This window comes from Paralichthys olivaceus, chromosome 17 (assembly GCF_024713975.1).
Source record: "Paralichthys olivaceus isolate ysfri-2021 chromosome 17, ASM2471397v2, whole genome shotgun sequence".
NCBI classification, from domain to species: domain Eukaryota; kingdom Metazoa; phylum Chordata; class Actinopteri; order Pleuronectiformes; family Paralichthyidae; genus Paralichthys; species Paralichthys olivaceus.
Window position 1 is genome coordinate 15,039,553 of NC_091109.1, and position 12,007 is coordinate 15,051,559.

General features: G+C 38.4%; 1 protein-coding gene across 1 annotated transcript in view; it reads left to right on the forward strand.

Annotated features, from left to right (window-relative positions):
• The first annotated feature begins 1,696 nt into the window (after positions 1 to 1,696).
• palmdb (palmdelphin b) overlaps positions 1,697 to 12,007 on the forward strand; it is a 42,761-nt gene continuing 32,450 nt past the window's right edge. Inside the window, exon 1 of the mRNA XM_069512006.1 lies at positions 1,697 to 1,850. The gene's annotated coding sequence lies outside the window, so the exon portion shown is untranslated. The remainder of the gene's footprint in view (positions 1,851 to 12,007) is intronic.

Below are 12,007 nucleotides of genomic sequence, written 5' to 3' on the forward strand. Positions count from 1 at the left end.
AAATAATACAAGTCCACTGCAAGTCTATTGCTTTTTGTACGCTGAATGATAATTAAAGTCATGCCCTCTATGAAGGCACCCAACCCAGTTTTTGCTGCCAACTTGTGTTCAACTTGCAATCTCAAGAGGATCGCACAAGCTCTGCAAATAATCAACATGCTTTTATCTTATTACATTTTTAGGCAATTCATTGGTGTCAAACTTGAAAGCTGCACAAAAGCCAATCAGGGCATGTGGTTGTTAGAAGACAGGAGAAGAACACTATTACATCATACATATACATTTTATTTATTCATTCATTTATTTATTTATTTCAGATCATGATTGTGTGTGGGCGTGGTTGGCCTGCCCCCACTACTAAAAGAATCTTCGAGGAAACACTGTACCATCATGATATGGTTGATACTGTCCAGCATCAGCCAAAGTAAGCAAGTCTCCAAGAGGCAGCATTTGTTGTGTGTCGTAAAAACATGGCAGAAGGAGTGGTAGGCAGGTGGAGGCTGTAACAACTGTTAGTAATCTCTGTCCATAGCTAACAAATGCTAACATCCACTGTTGCCAAATTGCCTGCGTTTTACAAACGCTTATATTTTGACCTCAGTCTGACATATGGGGTTGATGTCTCCACCTAATGCAACAAGCTGTCAACCTTTGTTAAATTATAAAAATAACATCATCATTTTTATGTATAATATATATTATATCAATATAAAACTTAGTGTAATTAGTAGTTTGAGTATCAGTCATTTTTGACCAACACAGAGATAATACTGATAACTGAAAACTTTGGTCACTATAATTCACACTTTTTCATCTCTACATGTCGATCACATCAAAAATTATGATTCTAGAAATCTTGTCACAATAAAAAACCTTATGATATTTCCCTTATGGATGTACTCAGTCAGTAATATGTTTTAATAAACTTCCTGACTGTTTGGTCTAACAGTTTCACATTGCACCTTTAACCTTCTTTAATCTCTATGTATCCGCTCAATCAACGTGCACTCATCTGTGGAATACAGTGCATGTGTCTGCACTGCCGAACATGCACATGGACTCAACAACACAACTTCCTACCAGCTTCGTAGTACAGTTTAACACTAGGGTTGAACACCATTGAACCAGGGTTTGTCCAGCCCGACTTCCTTTGTTAACCCTGTTCAATTCAGAGTAGGTTGAACTAGCTTCCTAGTACAGCCCCCCCATCTGTCTGGGAGAGAGGCCTGGGAACCCAGTGCATTCTGGGTGTGGTAGTATTTCTACCTGTACTATTTTTAAAAAAATGTCCCACCTATCAACTGCCAAGATGCACACGTTTTATTAGAAGGCCATCATCTAAGCAGGGAATTTACCTTTACTTTTATATTGGCAGATACTATTTTTCAGAGAAAGTCTAGAATCTACAATCAATCAATGAGAAGTTTGGAATAAAAAATACTACTATAAACAGGTTGGTGTTCTGATAGAAGTGGTACAAGGTTTGGCAAACATTTGTTGGACAGAAATGGATTCTGCTCACTAACAGAGCTTGGCAAATGGTTTACATCTGAGAAAAGTCTCTTATCCAAGGATAATAAACCCCAATTAAAGTGTGTGTGTGTGTGTGTGCATGTGCATTTTTGTGGAGCAATTGTTTGGTGGTTATTTCAGGCAAATGGTGGGGCTCAGTAAGAGAGAGAGAGAGAGAGAGAGAGAGGGGGAGAGAGAGTCAGCCTCTCTCAGCCTACACAATCTCCCGACACAACCCAAGGCTCAGTAATGTTGGATACGCTGTGAGAGTGAGCTGTACCTTGCCTCACACACTCTTCAATCACCTGCTCGAGGACACACACACACACACACACCCGGTGAGTAGATCTCTCTATCACTGTTACTGTTTGCCTTTGCCTCTGCCACAGTTATGTCGAGCATCTATTTGACGACGGGAGGTTTTGCTCATGTGTATGCTCTTAGCTGTTCAGAGAGATTACCCTGCACAGAGATTACCATCGTGTTCTGAACTGCTCTCTGTTCATACTTTCTACCACTAGATAGTTATCCAGGGGGAACGGTTTGTCATTGGTAAGGAGCTAAAATGAACGAGGGTCCCTTAATTCTATAATCTTTTAATACCTCTAAGCTGTCGGCTGTTTGCAGCATCCCAGCAGGGGTCTGGCTCAAACTAACAAGTCCTCTTACTCACAGATGCACACATAGATGGAAAGAGCAGCTGAGGAGGCTATAAAGTCATTGCTTGACACCTTGTCATATTAGAGCATGAGCCCTTCAGAAATGACATTTATAACACACATGATTACCAAGCTGACTGTAAAAATGCATGTATAGTTTGTGGGTGTGATTAATGTGCGCACACAAACACACACACACAAGCACTCCCACATGCATGCTGTTGTTCTGCTCTGCGAGAAGAGAACCAGTCACCCGTGCCCTTTCCTTCCCACTCATCCCAGTCAGATCAGCACTTCAGCACATGTGGCAGAGCTGTAGAGGAAGACGATAATGAAGTAGAACGATTATTTTCACACATACATGAGCTGAAATCAAATTGCTGTCATCTGTATGTAAAGTAAACCCACAATAAATGTACACTAGTGACGTATATTTTAATTCATATTGTGCCAGAGTTTTGAGAGAAAGATATCCTTTAGTGAAGAAGCTCAAAATGTGGAGAAATATGTTTGTGTAAGGGTGAGAATATTAGAGTTATATATATATATATATATATATATATACAGATTTACAGTTAGCATTTCCCCATCCAAAGTTCAAAAAAACACCCACCGATTAACACTTTGTCCCTTGTTTTTTTACTTTGTGTTTGTTGTTTGATTAGTCAATACAAAAAACACAAATACAAAAATGAAACCCACATAGACTATTGATTGAAACCTTTATGGTTTAAAGGTCCAGTGTGGTGAACGGGATCTAAAATATCCTAGTGATGTTTTCACAAGTCTGTTCTAAATTTGTTTCTTTACCCTAGAATGGGCCCTTTATTATTCAATTACTTTACATTTACACAGGGAGAGGGTCCTCTACACAGAGGTGGCTATGTTTTTTACAGTCATCCCAACTGGACAAACTAAACACCTTTTGAGTTTTATGACAACTGAAGGCTGCCATAGGTTTTCTTTAATGTTTGGAAGTGGAGGGTCAGGTGAAGGGTGTTCATCCGCAACATGACACCACCACAAAATTCCACACACTGAACCTTTAAGGAGTCTCCATTGTTGGAACTATGTCTTAGCAATCACCAGTCAACAGTCCTTTAACTTTGGACAGAGCAAGAGATATTAACCCATCCTGATTTTAGCTCTGTCTTCTACACTTTTCAAAAAAGACATGAGCAGTGATTTCATAAAAATGTCAAGTGAATTTGAAGTGGGTTAGAGTTAAAGTTGCAAAAAATAACAAAAAAAGGTTATTATCATGATAAGGTGGTAATTACACATGGCTGTAATAAACAGAGGAAGTGGAAACAAACAAACAAGAAAGAATGTTTGCTGCCAAAATAACTTTGAGAACAAGAGTCACATGAACAGACATTTTTTTCATTTAAGCAATTTGTATGTTTTTGTGACATGTTAGCTAGTATTTGCCATATTTCATACATACAAACAAATACAATGATTCAAATGCCCATAGCTACACAACAACCAACCAATCAGTCATGTGAGTTAAATGTGTGCTTCTTATTTGGAAAATATGTTTTCACCTCCCATTAAGCACATCTCTTCTATTAACTCTATTACAAATAATCCAAAATCCACCTCAAGCAAGCGTTAAGAAAATTATTTTTGCAATAGAGGAGGTTTTCCTTTAAAATTTTGTGATTTTCATCAATTTTTTCAAATACAACACTCCAAAAGATACATTGAAGGAAACAGGGCTGTTGGGGATTGGCAGTGTTATCAGGTAGTTTCCTAAGAATGAAATTTGCTTTTCCCATATGTGCAGTACCAAACACGGAGCACATGATGCATAGGTGGAAGGAGAGGACCAAGCTGGTGGAAGGCTCTTTCAGATGAGGCAGCAAAAAAAAGTTGTGCATAATGTTTCAAACAGACATCTCAGAACCTGGTCTGTTCAAACTGAGCAAATGCAAAGCACACAAACACAATTTCACCTCAGCCAAGAGAGGAAATTAAATCAGCATAAAAATAACTGAACATGTATTGTGTTTAAAGCAGGAGCTTTACCCCCCTTGCAGCCATCTGAAGGCATCAAGTCAAAAATTGTGTAAATCTGCACCATCTGATTTGAGAAGTGCCACACTATAGCGCAGTCCCATTTATTAAATCGCATGCAAATAACACCAGGCTGCTATGAAGTGTCCCTATGAAATACTACACATATCAGAGTGGTGCGTCAAGTGTGAGATTTTAGTGGAGCATCAATCCCATGTTTCACGAATGACTTTGCAACTTTTATTTTTAGCAAATGTATCATTTCATCTTTTACACTTGAAACAGTGTCAGTGCTTTTGTGTCCGATTTGACAATATGATGTGAATATGATTTATGTTGTAATCTAGAATAGAAATAAAACTGATATAGCATCAGATTGATTTGGTATTATGCATGGCAACATCTTTTGGAGGAAATAGAATGAAATATATAAAGTTTATATATTAACCTGAGCTAAAAGTTGCTGTGTTTGTTACTTTAGAATAAGCTCTTTACTTCCAGTCCGCCATGTTGCACCAACATGTTTCTACAGTAGCCCAGAATGGACAAGCCAAACAATGGCTGTGGAGAGAATCTCTGGATAAAATGTCATTTGTAAACACATAATTCAAACTGGATAATATTGCTATGTCTGCTACATATGTAAACAGGCTGTTTGTTAATACAATGGCAAAATATTTATAAAAGCCAAATCAACTGAATTAGCCAATCATTTCTTATTATGTTAAGCTATATTCAGAATTATGCAAACAGCTTGTTCTGATAGAAATCAATTTAAGTCTTAAGAACTAATTGGGCATGAATACTTCCAGAGCCATGCCTTTAAATCCAAGAGTGTATAAAAAATGCATTCCCTTTGTGTATGATGAAATCCATTGTGGCTAAAGAATTCAACAATATTACCTGAATCAAGACAGCTAGTTATTGGGCTGCAAGAAGTCAAATTGAAGGTGGTGATACTGTTAAAGTCATTAAGTCGATGAAAATAAATCAGTGTGTAACAAAGGCCGAGATCACCTTGATAAATTGATGTTTACCGCACCATGCTGTGGCCTAATGGAGACATCTCTTGTTAGTTTGTGAGCTATTAATCCATCAGAGATCAGATTAAGGGAGCAGAGATTAGATGTCAGGAGGACCTTGGCTGAGTGGCCAGACAGACAGGGAGGTATTAGGGTCATGTCACTGGAGCTGAAGTCTAGCATGGATCATGGCCAGAGCACTGGCAGAAAGACCTAAAGGGATTTAGTCCAAACTCCATAGGCAGACGAATATGTCAGAGCAGCGCTGCCAATAAGGAAGGCTTTAAAAGTAAAACTGCTGCTAATCCCCACTGTGGGGTTCGACCTCAGGTCACTTTGCTTTCACAGAAGGTACACAAGATGCAGTCCTGTTAAGAGCTGTTTATTAGATCTCTTCAGACTGTGAACAAAGGCAAAGTAAAAATTGTATGTGAGGACTCACTCACCCATATCAACCTGTTAAGGTCATACAGATATGGTTTCCTCAGTTTCTGTATATCATAGGACTTGCTGGGAACAAGCCTGAAGTTAGTCACAATGTAAGGACTAGGGTCCGGGGCAGTTTGATACATTGCTTTATGGTACTGTGGGAATTATAAAGCCAAAACATAATTCACCTCCAAAATAGAAAGTGTCACCTATGGGTTTGGTGACAGAAGCGAGTGACTCATCCAAATGACATGAGATTCTCATGGTGCTGGGACATTCACAGTATGCAGTGCAAAGATTGTAGCTCAATGATGCATCACTCATATGACAGGCTGTAAATGGCATGCATCGTAATTTTGAAATCATTTAAAGCATTAGTGTCACATTGTGTAGCTTGTCAAAGTTTGTGTGAGGCATCCACAGCTGGCTCATGGGGCAGTAAAAAGCCTGTTTGAGGTTCGTTCAGTCAGGGCCACATGCTATCATCAGGCATAGATCCCACCATAAAAAACCCTATACTCCTGAGCTGTTGTGCTTTAACAGAAGCATTTTCAACAGGTTGCTTTTGTAATAGGAAACTATACAGCTGGAAGTATGGCTCCCTGCTAGTCTTTGCTGAGAATGTGACGTGCGCAACTTCCAAATGTGTGTCATGTAAACCAAAGAGAGCTGACTGACTTTTACAGGGGCAAATGTAAAATATTACTATTGAAAATATATACAAGTTAAAGGAACAGCCATACAGATGTCTAAAAAAACAAGCCTTTCCCGCCTGTAAGGAAGGGCTGCACCCTTGGAAGCATCCAGGACTGTACATCATCAGACGAAAAACGAATACATCAAAATATCCCAATGTATAAAAATGCACAGCATCTCCACTCAATGCAGAGATCAGCTGGAGGTGTGGAGGTTTTACAACTTTCACCCACAAAAGCCTTTTCTGTACAGTGACACTGAATGTATTTAAGAAGATTTTTCGTTTAATATGTGCTGCTAATTGTGAGTGTTGAGGAAAGACTAGAACCACATAAAACACATCACAATGTTTTTGTACTTGAATGTTAAAACAATCACTGTGTTTTTCACATCTCCTAAGTCAGTCCTAGAATTCGAAAAGTCTTGCTTTTAACTTATATTCAGTAATGCCATTAAATTGTCATTAGTATTTTATTTCTCTATTTAAAATTGTTTCAATTCAAAGTCATGCCTCTAAATTTAGCTAACTGGCGGCTGGCAGGTTACATCATCCCCATTGTCCAAACCCCCTCAGCCACCTGCTTTTGAATGTAATATGAGGCAGCTCTTAACGCGAGCGGTGGCAAGTGAACGTGAGCAAGCCAAGACTATTTGGAAACTGCTCAATCAGTATGTGCAGGTTGTGCAAGCCACTGTATTTTTACCTACTACTGTAATAAATAACTGAAATAACTTTCAAACAAGAGCGCTGCAGTGACATCAACAGACGTGTGTCAGCTCTCTTGGCTTTGGCCTTTATTAGCATATTAGCATTTTAATTATTGTCGACACATTTCTCCCGAGCATTCCTGTTTGATTTGGGCTTTGCTTGTCTCTTTCTTCCCTTTAGCCCCTGTCCGTTTTCGTATTTGGCCAATAACACCCTAAACACATCTGGATTGTGTAAATCCAGTTGTATGACTTCACACGTGGCTTTATATATTCAAGCTGTTTTCCACTTGACTGACAGGTGTTAAGGGTTTCTTTTCCCCACCATCAGGTCTCTTTTTGGGACAATGCGTCACCTGCTGCTGACTCTCATGCACGCAGTGTCAGGCTGTACTACAGTCAAGCCAGGCAACGTTTCTATTTTCAGCAGTGCTGGATCAGGGCTCCATAGTGTCAACAGGTGGACAAGCCAACCAGCAGTATGACTGTCAGCAGTCTTTTCTCCTCCTGTCTTCCTTTTGTCTCTCAAATCTTGGAATAGGTTTTCCCAATGAAATCATTTCAATGTTACATGTGCCAGGCTTTGTCTCACTCTTCAGCACAAAACATACATATACAGACAACATTAAATCACAGATAATGTTCAATTCTGTGTTATTTCTATAGCACCAAATCACAGCATACATTACCTCATGACCCTTTGCATTGTAAGGTCAGGGGGAGGAAAGTGGTGGGTTGTGTAAGTGCTGAATTTAATTAAAGACTGGTTGTGAAAATGTCAATAATAATGCATATAGATGTGATAATGTTATTAATAATAACATCAATTATGGCAATACCAATCCGACTATTGTTAATGACACAAATGCTGATAATAATAATAATTTTAATGAGAATCTGTTTTTTTAACAGTGGAGTTAGTAATATAACAGTTTAACCACTGCATATTTAGTTAATGTCCCTCACTTTAACTAATCATGTGAGGCAATCACTTTTCTTGAAGCTACATTAGGCTAGTAGACCTCACAAACTAGTTTAGGGTCATGCTGAAAGCATAATATTGCAGATTCCACAACACAGGCAACTTGTTTGCACTTTTTCTGAGATCAGAAGTTATGAGTTACCCATAAAACCAACAAGGGTTGCTGCTGAATAATGTTTACACAGCTATGACAAGGTGGAACAGAATGTGTGGCTCGCGGCTTAATGGTTTTTTGAATTTCTACCAGAGGACTTTATCTGTGAGGGCCTTCCAAAAAACAAAGCGACTGTGAGGTGTTGCAACTCCATCCCAAATTTTTGGGGGAAAATTATGTTCCTATGAAGTCATATCCACACAAGTATAACATGTTTCAATGAAAAATGTGTGCATATTTAAGGGATTTATGAATACTTCATGAGTTAGAGCAGACAGTGGGAACAGCAGAGACACAGGACAGAATGATGTAAAAGAAAGGATCAGTTTGTAGACGGTTGGCCGACATGAACACAAACACACACCCTCCTGTGTTGACTCATGTACACTTCATACATTTTGGTCCAGCGGTCAACATAGTGAGACTGACCCAAGGCAAAAAAAAACTTCTGCATACAATGTGATTTATTTGATTGTTAAAGTGAGCAAATGATCTGTGTCAGTGCTACAAGAAAACAACTGATGTTAGGAAATTAATATCTGTTTCCTGTCCCTTGGCTTCGACTGACAGACTTTTTCTAGCTTTACCTCAGCAGCAACAACACATTTTTTACACCTCTGTGGCTGCTGAGCAAGACACATTATGTACAGGAGAGGTTTTTTGAGAAATGACTAATGCTGTTCTTCCTCGTTTTAATTTGGATGTAAAAATCTGTGTGGTTGGTGAGTTGGACTGTTTAATATGAAAATCTTGTTTTATAATATAAATATTGGTATTTTTTCCCCCAATTTCAACAAAAATCCACCCCCTCTCCGTCAATTTTTCCATTTCTTTTCCAAACTGCATCTGCATTGATGAAGCAAGTGTAATTGACAACAACTGAAAGTCTGAATAATGTTAGTTATACTTGTTTTGACAGGAATAATAAGCTGTTGAGTTCAAATCACACTGTAGACTTGTTGGATACAATAAATGTATTTCTATATTAGGCGGTATGGCTCTGTTCTGGGACCTCCCTGCCCCTCCATGTATATATGTGGAAAGATATATTTGACAAGGACTTGATATTTTCAGTTTTAGTGTCAAAATGTGAATCATGCAGTTCCAGTATAGGAACAGGTAACAGGTCGAGACAACATTGGTTATTATTGTAGTTGTTGGTGGGTGATTCAGTATGTGACAGTATTGACTCTGAACATAAACATTATTGATTTTTAAGAAGCTGTAACCAAATAGTCTTGATTAGGGTTTTTTACTTGACTTTACAAAGAACTAATTACATATTTTACAACAGTTTTAACAGAGAAGTAGTTTCCCACTCTAGGTCGAGGTTAATGTTATTTGCTGGGAAGTAAATGTAAAATTGCTTGTGAGAAAACTGTTCCTGTGTTTGTCATGTGCGACTGAAAGGCGGATTTAAGGTAATATGTGTGTGTGGGTGTTTAAGAGAGCTTAGCATTGAATGTATAAAAATATATTCACCTACTCACATACGATATGTTGTTAAGAAAAAACTAGAGTGAATGTGATCCCTTCCCTCTCAGCTAACAGTGTGGACTGTGTGGACTATTAAGGACATCCTGTCAAAAACTAGTTATTTTGTTTCCTCTTTCCCTCAGCATGTAGTCAGTTAATGGACTGAAATAATATATTTAATATCTGAATAGGTTAACCTATGACCACTGGTGAAATTGCACGTAATTCCATTGTGGCAGTTGTGGTTTAGGTTGATGGTTCAGTCAACAATGTTTGTGACGTGGACGAAGGTTATTTTCCTCATTATCTTCATTTTCAAATAATAATTATTTCAGCACCTTTTTACAGAAGCAATTTGTATTTGCCTAATCACAATGATCCATGGTTAGTATAAATTACATTCTGTTTACTTGTATTATATTTAAGTTTTTTATCATCACTAATGCAAAATTGTTTGGGTGGAACACTGCCTTTGGTACAGGAGGCTTTTGTTAGATTCCCAATCAGGGCATGACAAGTCCAGTGTGGGCCCATAAGCAAGGCCCGTATTGCCAGTCTACAGAACGAGTAAAACTACAAAAAGGAGAGTCATACTAGAATGACAATATGACAATATGACCTCCAATTTTAACTGTACTGGACATGAACCCATGTGTCCCCTGATATACTGAAGAGGGAACCGGTAGTGTGCATGGACAGGATGAAATGTACTCTGTCCAGGTGCTACTAGCAGTGTGAACACCAGCACTACATAAATAAACATGTCCCTGCCTATTTATCACTCAGGATCATGATATCTCTGACAGTATGTACTTCTAGCAGCTTACCAGTTCCCTGCCTGTAAAATGATCCTATAAGTGATGACCTTTTTATAGTATCTGAATACATCAGAGACGTGTGTGTTGGATCTGAGGAAAGAGAGCAGAACTACAGAGAATGTTGGTCACTGTTGAAACAGATCGTAATTAAGATCAGTGGAGGGATGGATGAAGAGATTGGAGTGTGTCAGGAATAATCTTGTAGATTCCTCTGTGCTTCAGTCTGATGTGGTTATCATTTGCCATTTTCGGAAATGGGTGGGTTAATTCTGGAACCATGACAAACCAAAACAATTCAAGCCGGACAGGATGGGCTCAGATGTCTTATGTTGATGACATTCTGGAGCTGTGATGATTCATGCAAACAACATGAAGAGCCTGTCATCTGCAGATCACTTGAGATGTTTCTGCTTCCTCTATTCCTCCCTGCAATACTTAAAACTTGTCTGCTAAAATATAGCAGCATATGGTTGTAGACATTATGGGTTCTAGAAGAAACTAGTTAGTGAACCTTGCCTTTGTTTAAACAGAAGGATCTACTCAGTCACTACAAACCCCTATTTTGGGTTTTGGAAGTATAACACATCCCTCCAGAATCACTTGAACCTTGCTGCTGGTCCTGTATTATTGTTATTTCATCATATTTTCTTGAACGTCTCTCTCAATGCTCTCTTATGCCAAATCATTGTTATTATTGTGATATCAAAAAAGCAAAGTAGACACACACTCTCTCTCTGCCTTTGACATTATTCATTAATTAAGTATTTATTGTTTTTGGCATTCTTGTATTATTTTGTCAGTTAAATAAATAAATAGAAATTAAAAAAAAGATCTTATTTGGACTTCCATAGTTACCCCTAACAAACACAGCATAACAAAATTTGGGACAGTCAGAAACATTGCATTAACTTCCATGGTTTGGTATCATCGATCCTCATTGAGTTGCTTTGAGGAGCCCATGTTGTCCTGTACGACCATAAGTGTTTATATTTCAGGAAACTGAAAATAAAAAAAGATTGCGGCACACATAAAGTAATGCTGCCTGTTTTATGAATATTTGTTTGCTACCCAGGTTGTAAAGTTAAACATCATTGAACCCTCTTATATGACATGATACTGCACATAGGTCCAAAGGAAAACATAGCAATTGTGTTTGCGAAAAAGATGCATGGGAAAAATGTATAAATATATTAATTTAAAGGTGGCCAAACAGTGATCAGAGTTAAGGAGGAGTAATTTTAACATAAGTTAGTAGTAGAGGCAATATACTGTGGAAGTTGTACAAATTGTTGAGTAGGTGAGGAGAGGGATTTTATATCTGGATTTCTAGAGGATGGAAGAACCTCTTGCAGTCATTCAGTCAGTCTTTGACGAACCAGTCCCACTGTGTGGGAGAAGTTGTCCATGACTGAGAGGTGTTTCGACAACATCCTCCTTTCTGTGAATATCCACAGAGTACACAACTCCACTAATTGGACTTAGACAGCCCTCTGAATTAGTTTGATGGAACTGTTCTGCTCTGTTTCGTATCC